At 42.3% G+C, this 8,962-nt stretch overlaps 1 long non-coding RNA gene across 1 annotated transcript; it reads left to right on the top strand.

Moving 5' to 3' along the window:
- Positions 1-212: 212 nt before the first annotated feature.
- LOC111155651 lies at positions 213-1,373 on the top strand. Its single transcript, XR_002641153.1, has 3 exons — positions 213-232; positions 679-783; positions 1,269-1,373. It is a non-coding gene; the product is annotated as an uncharacterized LOC111155651 (long non-coding RNA).
- Positions 1,374-8,962: the final 7,589 nt, after the last annotated feature.

Here is an 8,962-nt window from a genome sequence, read left to right on the forward strand (position 1 = left end):
TTCCCAAACCCGCGCGGAAGCGGAGGCGACGGAACCAAACCCCACCCCTCCAAAATGAAGCTGGAGACGTGGGGGCGCTCCACGCTAGGGGACTTTGGGGTTAGCCTCCGTTCCCACCTTTCCTCCTCTGCCACTAAGTAAGTTATTCCCGGTGAAGAGCCTGGACAGCAGCAAAGAGCCGAAGCTCTGGGATCACTTTGTGTCTGCTGCTTGGGGGGGCTCCATCTTTCAGGTGTCGTGAAAGCACCAGAAAGAGGGTCTTGCCTCTGTCTCCCTTGGGCTGAAATTACCGAGTCAGCCTGGGTTCAGGAGCTGGAGCGCGCAGTGTGCGCGTGCCCAGGAGGGGGCGCCGCGAGCCCCTGGGGCGGGGTGGCGGGTGAGGGGCCGCGTCCCGCGGTGTGTGTGTGTGTGTGGGGGGGTCAGTATTCCGTGGATCCCGAGGAAGCCCAGCCCGCTGCTTGGTTCAGTCCGTGCTGTCCACAGCAGCTGGGGGCGCCGCCGCTGCTCTATCCCACCCCACCCCGATGTTTCTCGGGGGCACTGGAAACAAAGAAAGGGACACTGACCTTTTTCATGCATAACCCAGCTTGCCTTTCAAGTTAATTTTGTCAGGATTTGGGTAATTGTTTACTCGATCCTGTCCCTTGATTTTTAGCTTGCTTTGTATTGTTATTCCAGAGATCACCTCACATAGCTCCCCTCTGCACACCCTCTTTTTCTTATGGTCATTGCAAACAGTATTTCCACGTTTCCAAAGCTTTTCCACAACTTGCTTCTATCTCTGTAAGCTCCACTCTTTTATGCCATCTTTTCTCTGAGAATAAATCGATTGACAAATTTTAAGAGCAACGAGTACCACTGACTAGTAATATTTTAACAACAGTTTTGTATCTGGCTCTTCTTTTGCCACTTTATAAAGTGGTTTTCCTCTCATAAGACACAGAATTTCTATCTCCAAGATGACCCTATTCCAGAGAAAGGGTTGGTTGAGACCTCTTATTTCCAAGATCATTGTATTCTACATTTATGCATTGTAGTTACACAGCAATTCAGCCCTTCAAGAATGCTGTCTGCTTTCTAAAAATGACTTCGGTGTGGAGAGGTGTTTGCCTTAATTTGCATCGACGACTATACACAAATCACCCATGCCAACCGGGCAAACAGCCTGTGAGCCTGTATTTGTTGCTGATTTTCCCTGAGAGGTTGTGATCTCACTTGCCCTTACTTCCTTAGTAGGATGGTTAATATGTGATTTTTATGTTCCGTAGTGCTTCCCAGATCTAGTCATTGTGTTAGAGTGGGACTTCACGGTCCCTGAGGAATCCCCAAGCAAGTATGAAAGAAGCAGGATTTCGGTGGAAACAGCCCTCCAGCATTAAAGGAACAGCTCACACTGACTCTAGTTGCCTAAATAGCATTCTCTTTATCCGGGGAGATGCTCTGGATACGCCTAGTTTTGACTAGATACATTTCTACCAACAGAAGGATATCTCAAGATTTATTTCTTACAAGACCTCAGACTAAGTAGGTAAGTCCAGAGAGAATAATAACCCCCTTTTCTCTCTTAATTTGAAACTGGCTAGAGTGCTGTGGGTTGCACATGGGCAAGAGCTTGTGTTGAATGAGGCAGATCATACTAGCATGACAAGGCGGCGGGGGGGGGTGCGGTCTGACCAAAGCCAGAGACAAGAGCAATAGGTTTAACTGAATTCATTTACTCCTGAGAGATCTCAGGCCATGATTGTCACTGGTGTTAACTGAGAGGAGTCTCGGTGGCATCTGGAAATCAGGCAAGCTGTCCTTCCCAGCCACATGTTGCAGCTTCTCTGAGCTTCCAAGAGCCCTGTTAGGCTACACTGTGTTCAGCATGTCTGGAATTTCACTTAAAAGTCTATTTTATGATTTCCGATGAAGCCAAGACCTCAGGGTGGGGGAGTGTTGGGTGGGTACCAAGGGGGGCTTCTAAGCCTTAGCTTCTCCCGCCTCTAGGTAGGTCAGTACTCCAAAGCTGACCAAGATGGTGGGTTCTAGGATTGATCGACTCTTTTATACGGACGAGGTTGGAGTCTCCCCAACACATCAGTCTGTAACGGGGGCTAGCAGAGCTGACAAACTGAAATATCCCAACTGAGTGTCATGTGCTGTGTATAATCTTGTTTTTCTTCACTATTGATTGTGGCAATTTACAACCCAATCTAGCTCCCTCACCCACGTGTAGATCTGACCCAGCTTCGAACAGGCTGACACCTGTCAGCCTGGGTGCTGGGTGGTGGTTTCTGGTCTCTGTCTTGTCTTGCTTTGTCTAAAGTCTGTTGCTTGTTGGATATTGAAGCCTTTAGCCTGCTATGGGCGACCGTTTCTCTTCATCTCATTTCTCCACCCACCTCTCCCCTCACCCACAAAACCAACACTAAAAGCATCTTTAAAGTGCAGAGAAAGGAATATAATTTCTAAATAACTTATTTTAACTATAAAGGAACATTTGATTCAAAGAGTATCAAGAAAGAAATTTAAGACTTATTCTGTTCTAAAGCTCTGCTTTCAATGGACTAGATTGATTCCATCCATGTTTCTTATTGAGGGGATATCCAGAAAGAGCTACTGTCTTTCCTTCTTGGATTTTGATGGTAAATTTTGAGAAACATTCCTTTTGTTGCTGTTTGTTTTATTTTGTTTAGAAATACATTTTTTTTTTTGTTGCTGTTCAAGTTTTAATTTAAATTCTAGATTGGTAACATGTAGCATAGTATTGACTTGGGAGTAGGACTTAGTGATTCATTACTTATATATAACACCCAGTTACATGTAACTTATCACAAGGGCCCTCCCCAACACCCATCACCCATTTAGCCCATCCCCCACACACCTACCCTCCAACAACCCTCCATTTGTGGAGACACATTCTCTCTCTTTTTTTTTAAGATTATTTATTTATTTATTTGATCAAGAGAGAGCAGGGGCAAGGAACAGAGGGAGAGAGACAGAAACTCTGCAGAGCATGGAGCCTGTCACAGGACTTGATCCTATGACCCCAAGGTCATGACACGAGCCGAAATCAAGAGTCTGATGCTCAACCGGCTGAGCCACCCAGGCACTCCTATGGAGATACATGTTTGATAAATATATCCAGGTGTAAGAAATTAAGTGCTTTTGCTAAGAAGGGAGTTTCAGATGGTTTTATTTTTATTTTTATTTTTTTATTTTACTTTTTTTCAGATGGTTTTAATTCTGAGGGATTTTCCTGCTGATCTTTAGCACTTTCAACCTCCAATTATTCAATTATTTCTTCTCTTTCTTTGATAGACTTTCATCTCCTGCACATTTCCTACAGTTACTTTCCTTCCTTACTTTGGAATTCCGTTCACTATCTCTACTAATCTTAAATTATAAGTGCTTATAAGCATTTCAAAATTATGCATTTTAGTTTTTGTTCTGTGGCTTGATAAATGAGTCCAATCTAAAGGCTCATTTGATAAATTCTTTCTTATAGAATGTTTTATTAGTTCATCATTTAGTAGGTATCATGCCTTTTAATCACAGTGTCCCCCCAAGGAATTCATTAAAATACAATTTAAGAAAGTCATAATAGCCTCAAATATAATATTTCAAAAGACCACAGGAGGTGATGATTACAAACAATTGCATAAATTAGTCTTCCTGTACCTCTTACTGGAAATAATTTGGATTAACATGAAATCTGGGCAACATAAACATTGAAGTCCAAAATAAAGGACTTAGATTTGTAAGATGCTTTTTCTGTAGTTAACCATGTGCTAAAATACCCAGATTCTTGTTTTAGGTTTTTGTTTTTATTTTAACTGACACTCTTAGCAAAGAGGCTATGAGTTGGAGAGAATGAAATAAAGTTCCTTCTTTTGTATGCTACTGCAACTGTGTGTCATTTCCTGTAGTCGCGCTGGACACTAAGCACACCTGTTTGTCCTCCATAGAGGTTGGACTCCAGCCCAGCTTCCACAGGCTTCCATGGCTCTCCCAACAGGGCCTTCCCAGCCTTTTCCCCTAGAGATACCTCCCAGAGTCCTGTTCTAAATTCCAGATCAGCTTTGGTGTCTTAAGCAAGATTTATCTTTTTAAGGACTCTTGATCCCCCAGCGTTCATGCTGAGCGATGGTGTAGGTGGGGGATTCCTGCTTTATCATCTCATCTGTAAAATGGTGTTTGCAAATGGGCTCTTTGGGAAGCAGACTCTGAAATGGACTAATGTGCTGGATATTTTTAGGGATGTTTCTCAGAATGTTATGTCCATGAGATCAACACCTATGGAAGAGAAGGTAAGGAAGTATGGGTGAGAAGCAGGGCTGATCTCAGTCTTGGCACATCCCACAGAGAGCTCCAAAGATAAAATGAACCATTAGAATTGTCCTGTATTAAGCCAAGATAGCCCCGACCTGATTGGTCCCTGGATATGAGCTATCTGGGAAGGGCATGACTGGGCAAGGAAGATTTAGATAGTCTGCATCTGGTGGCTAAAAACTGTCTGCTTACAGTGTTCTAGCAGTTAGGTCAGTAAGCCCTCTCTTGAAAGAAGATCTTAGTGACACATCTCTCCATTTACCAAAAATGGGCATGATAGCATTACCTATTGCATAGTGTTCCTATGACTATTTTATGAGGTATTATATAATATAATCCATTTAGAAAGTGGAGCCCACAGTCTGGCATATAGTAGCTGCTTAATAAATGTGAGCTATTTATTAATGGATGATGTTTGTTATTTTTATGATTAAACAAACTCAGGATTTGTTTTTATGTACCTCCAGATTTGTATCCATACAGTTTCAAGTCCCTTTTCAAGTACCAGAAAAATATTGAGAATACTTCTTATTGTCTCTGATTAGCTAACAAGGCCAATCCCTAAATCAATTACTGTGCCTGGGAGGATACTATGCTAGACATTGTCTGTTCACACACAGCATCTATTTCTACCCATTTCTGGTACCCTGATTTGGAAATAGGGCACATTAATTCATGTTCAAAGAGGAATTTAATATCAGACTGGAAGTCAGACATTTCCTGGAATAGGAGGAAAGGAGAGCTCTGGCATTAACAGATTTTCCTTCAGTCTGAAAGGGAAGAGGTCTAGAGAGAAGAAATGTCCAGTATATGTAATACACGTAAGTCTCTAGTAATACAATGCATATAATTCTCTACTTACACGAGGAAGTTAATTTCTCTCTTTGTGGGAAACAGTGGTAAGAATTACCTTTCTGTAGTCTCATAGAAGACTCTGGTAACCACAGATGGTGGTTTGCTTCTCCTTGCTATGTAATTCTCAACAGTGATTTATTTAGGTAGTTCTTTCCTCTTATTTTCTGTTTATTTGGAGCCAAAGTGGGAGAAATGGAATATAGAATCAGCAAAAATTCCGAAGTCCACAAGGAAAATGAAATCCCAGCCTGGAAGCTCCAGTGACACTGCAGTTTAGCATGGGATCCAGGAAATTGATTGCTGGTGGCAAACAAGGAACAGATCTCATTTGCAACTTCAGGTCCCCGAGCTGTAGTCACACACACAACTTGTATTCATCTGCTGACTCAAGACCCACCGAGCAGCAGGAAGGAGAACACTGGTATGTAAGACAATATAAAACCATAGACTATAGAATGTTGAAGTTCCCTCAGAGATTTTTTGGTCCCTTTTCAATTCCATGAGCCTGTCTCTGAACCCAGTCAGAGGTAGGCTGCCTCTACCGCCTTAACACTGATTCATTTCCACTTTCCAGCTCTTAGATCTACCTTTTCTTTCTTTCTTTCTTTCCTTTTTTTTTTTTTTTTTTTAAGATTTTATTTATTTATTTGACAGAGAGATCACAAGTAGGCAGAGAGGCAGGCAGAGAGAGAGGGGGAAGCAGGCGAGAACGATGTGAGGGGTTGATCCCACAGGGCCTGAGCCTAAGGCAGATGCTTAACCCACTAAGACACCCAGGTACCCCAATCTACCTTTTCTTGACCAAGTCCAAGCCTTTAACACCTACTCTCAGACTTTTAGTTTGTTTCTTATCTTTGACCCTCCCAGAGTTATTTCCCCTCTTCTTAAAGCTGTCGGTTCTCACATTTGATCCTATTGACTTGTTCCTTCTGGTTCCTATCTTCTCATTCTGTCTCATGCATTAAATAGATTATTTATAGTACCATAAATATGACAGACATAAACTTTTTTCCCATAGAGTTATATGATCCTTTCCAAACAAATATAATTCAGGAAAGAAATATGATACAAGATAATAAGATAATGGGATAGATTCTTGTCCAAATGGTTCATGAGTAACACGATAATAATAAAGTCCTTAAAAATTTCAAGGACCTTGGGGAAATTACTTAATTTTTTAGGCTCTCTTAAACAGGAATAATTATAACACCTTTTATTAGTAATCTATTGCTGCATAACAAATAACTACAAACTTAGTAGCTTAAAAAATACCCAGTTATTAGCTCTTAGTTCTATAGGTCCCAAGTCCAGCAGGGCATGGGTGGGTTCCCTGTGTAGGGCATCACAATGTGGAGATCAAACTGTCAGCCAGGTTGAGTTCCAGTCTGGGAAAAAAAATCCACTTCCAAGCTTATTTTTGCTATTGGCAGAATTCACTGTCTTACAGTTGTAAGACTGAGGTCCCCGTTTCCTTATTTGCTGTTAGCAGGTGACATTCCCTGTCATGTGGTCCCTCCATCCTCAGGCCAAGAAAAGGACATAGGATTCTTCTCATGTTTTAATTTTCTGATGACTTCTGCTGCTATGAGCCAGAGAAAACTTTCTGCTTTTGACAGACCCATGTGATGAGATCAAGCCCACCTAGATAAACTCTTTATTTTAAGATCAGTTGATTCAGGACCTTAATTATGCCTGAAACATTCCTTCACAACAGCAATTAGGATAATGTCCGACTGAATAAGGGGAGAAGGTGTGTGTATACCAAGGGCTGAGAATCTTGGGGGCTCTCTTAGAATTCTGCTTACCACGTACCTGCCTTGCAGATTATTAGATGAGCTGATACACAGGTAACCAGTATATTAAAAACAAAGTTTTAATGGAAACACCAAGAGATACTCACAGTTTGTTGCTCTGCTGATTCATTTCATTGGCATGAAGCGGCAGCTGATCCTGCACTTAACTGAGCTGCCTTTCCCTCCTCTTCCTCCAGCTTCTCTGACTCCTGAGCTTCTGTGTTTCCAGATCTGTGATGAAGGATTTATGCACAATACTCCTGTGACCAAGGGCAGAGACAAGAAGAACTGACATGAGGTTCATTTCATCCTTATGGGGTTCCAGCCTGTGCTTGTGGGTTCCAGACCATTTGTATCATATTATGTCACTGCTATAGTTGCCACATCTCTAGCTTGTCCTCCAGCTAAGATCATAGTAGTGGCTGCATTTTTCTTTCACTATCTTGTCTTCCCCTTGCTGTCAACACATTGACAGGATGGACTTGGACTTCATTACCTGGGCAGGAACTCCAATAATTATTGGTTAGAATGGTGGCCCTTGGTGGTACTATCATTGTTAAGTTGTCATGGTTTTCCAGGACTGTTGAACAAGGGAATAATAAGAGGGGTCCCAGTACGTTCCTGAGTTCAAAGACAAACCTTCTTGCCCATGGTATTGGAATAACCACTCAGCTTGTCTCTGGTAATCAGGATTGGTCACAACACCCAGGGATCCTTTTGCATATGTTGGTTTACTAGCATAAAGGCCAAAAGGCCAAAAGGCCCAAAAAGGCCAGGGTGCTATCTCAACATCTAATGCATCAGAACTGCTACTATGTTTTGTGGTTGGTGCCTTCTTCCCTTGGACACTAGGACCTCCAAACCCAACAAGTCAAGGTAGTAGGATGAGAAGCAAACATAATTTGGTAAAACTCCCCCCATCACCCCATTGGTTACTGGCTATGCATTCTGTGCATTCTAGCTATGGCACCGATAGCATGTATGTTGGTTGCAGATTAGGGCATTTACTACATCCCATAAGAGAGAATCCCAACCTCACAGTGACTGCTTCCCATCTGGTACCATGACAGAGCTTTCAGAAGACCATCCCACCTTTCCCCCTACATGCCTTCTTCCTGGTGATGGGTCATATGGTAGGATGAGGGAAGTCTATTAGCATGAGCCCACTCTCACACTTAGTTTATCACAAATTTGACCCCTGCTCAGTAGGACCCTATGATATGGGTAAGGGTTAGAGATTGTTGAAGCAATGAGGCTTGGTGAAAAAGGTCAGTGTACTGCATCTACTACAAATTGGCCTCTTGGTTCCCCTAAGGCTGGTTCTCTGTAGGGGATGGTGGCTTTGATTGAGACATAAACACCTTCACATTCTGTGCCCATTCATTCAGGCCCATGTATATACTTCTTCCTAGAACCCATTATTATCAATTTTCTAATTCTGATGGGACTAGTGAGGACATATCTGTAACTCAGTCCATTTTTCCTTCCGCATTACAAAGAAAATTTAGAACATTACCCACCTGCCTGCCCACAGGGAGATGTCCCTTCACCACCACCTTTTTGGAATAGCTTCTGTCTGGTATAAACAAATCAGGCTCTTTAATTTTCTTCCCTCATTAACTGATCATAAGAAATTCCTCTTAAGTCGTAAACATGTGTTGATGGATAAAAAACAGAGCACTAGAATCAATAAATGTCTGGCCAACTTCCTTTTGCAGTTTACTTGGAACTTCCATTCTGTTTCAACCCCAAGTCCTATTTACCTATGCTAGATTGTTATACTAATGGCCCCCAGTGGAACATGTCTCTGGGTGTCCAGACTCTTGTGTTGTCCCCTGTCACACTGACTGTCCTTGGGCAAGTATCTTGCATTAGTTAATGGGGTATCATCAAATATGATAAATGTTTGTGTGCTGGGGTTAATTCTTCTCTTGGAACCTGAGACTGCATGTGAGGAAAGCATGTCTGGGCTCCCTGAGCATGAAAGACCACAGTGAGAG

This window comes from Enhydra lutris, unplaced genomic scaffold, assembly GCF_002288905.1.
Source record: "Enhydra lutris kenyoni isolate GAN:26980312 unplaced genomic scaffold, ASM228890v2 scaffoldscaffold43, whole genome shotgun sequence".
Classification (NCBI taxonomy): domain Eukaryota; kingdom Metazoa; phylum Chordata; class Mammalia; order Carnivora; family Mustelidae; genus Enhydra; species Enhydra lutris.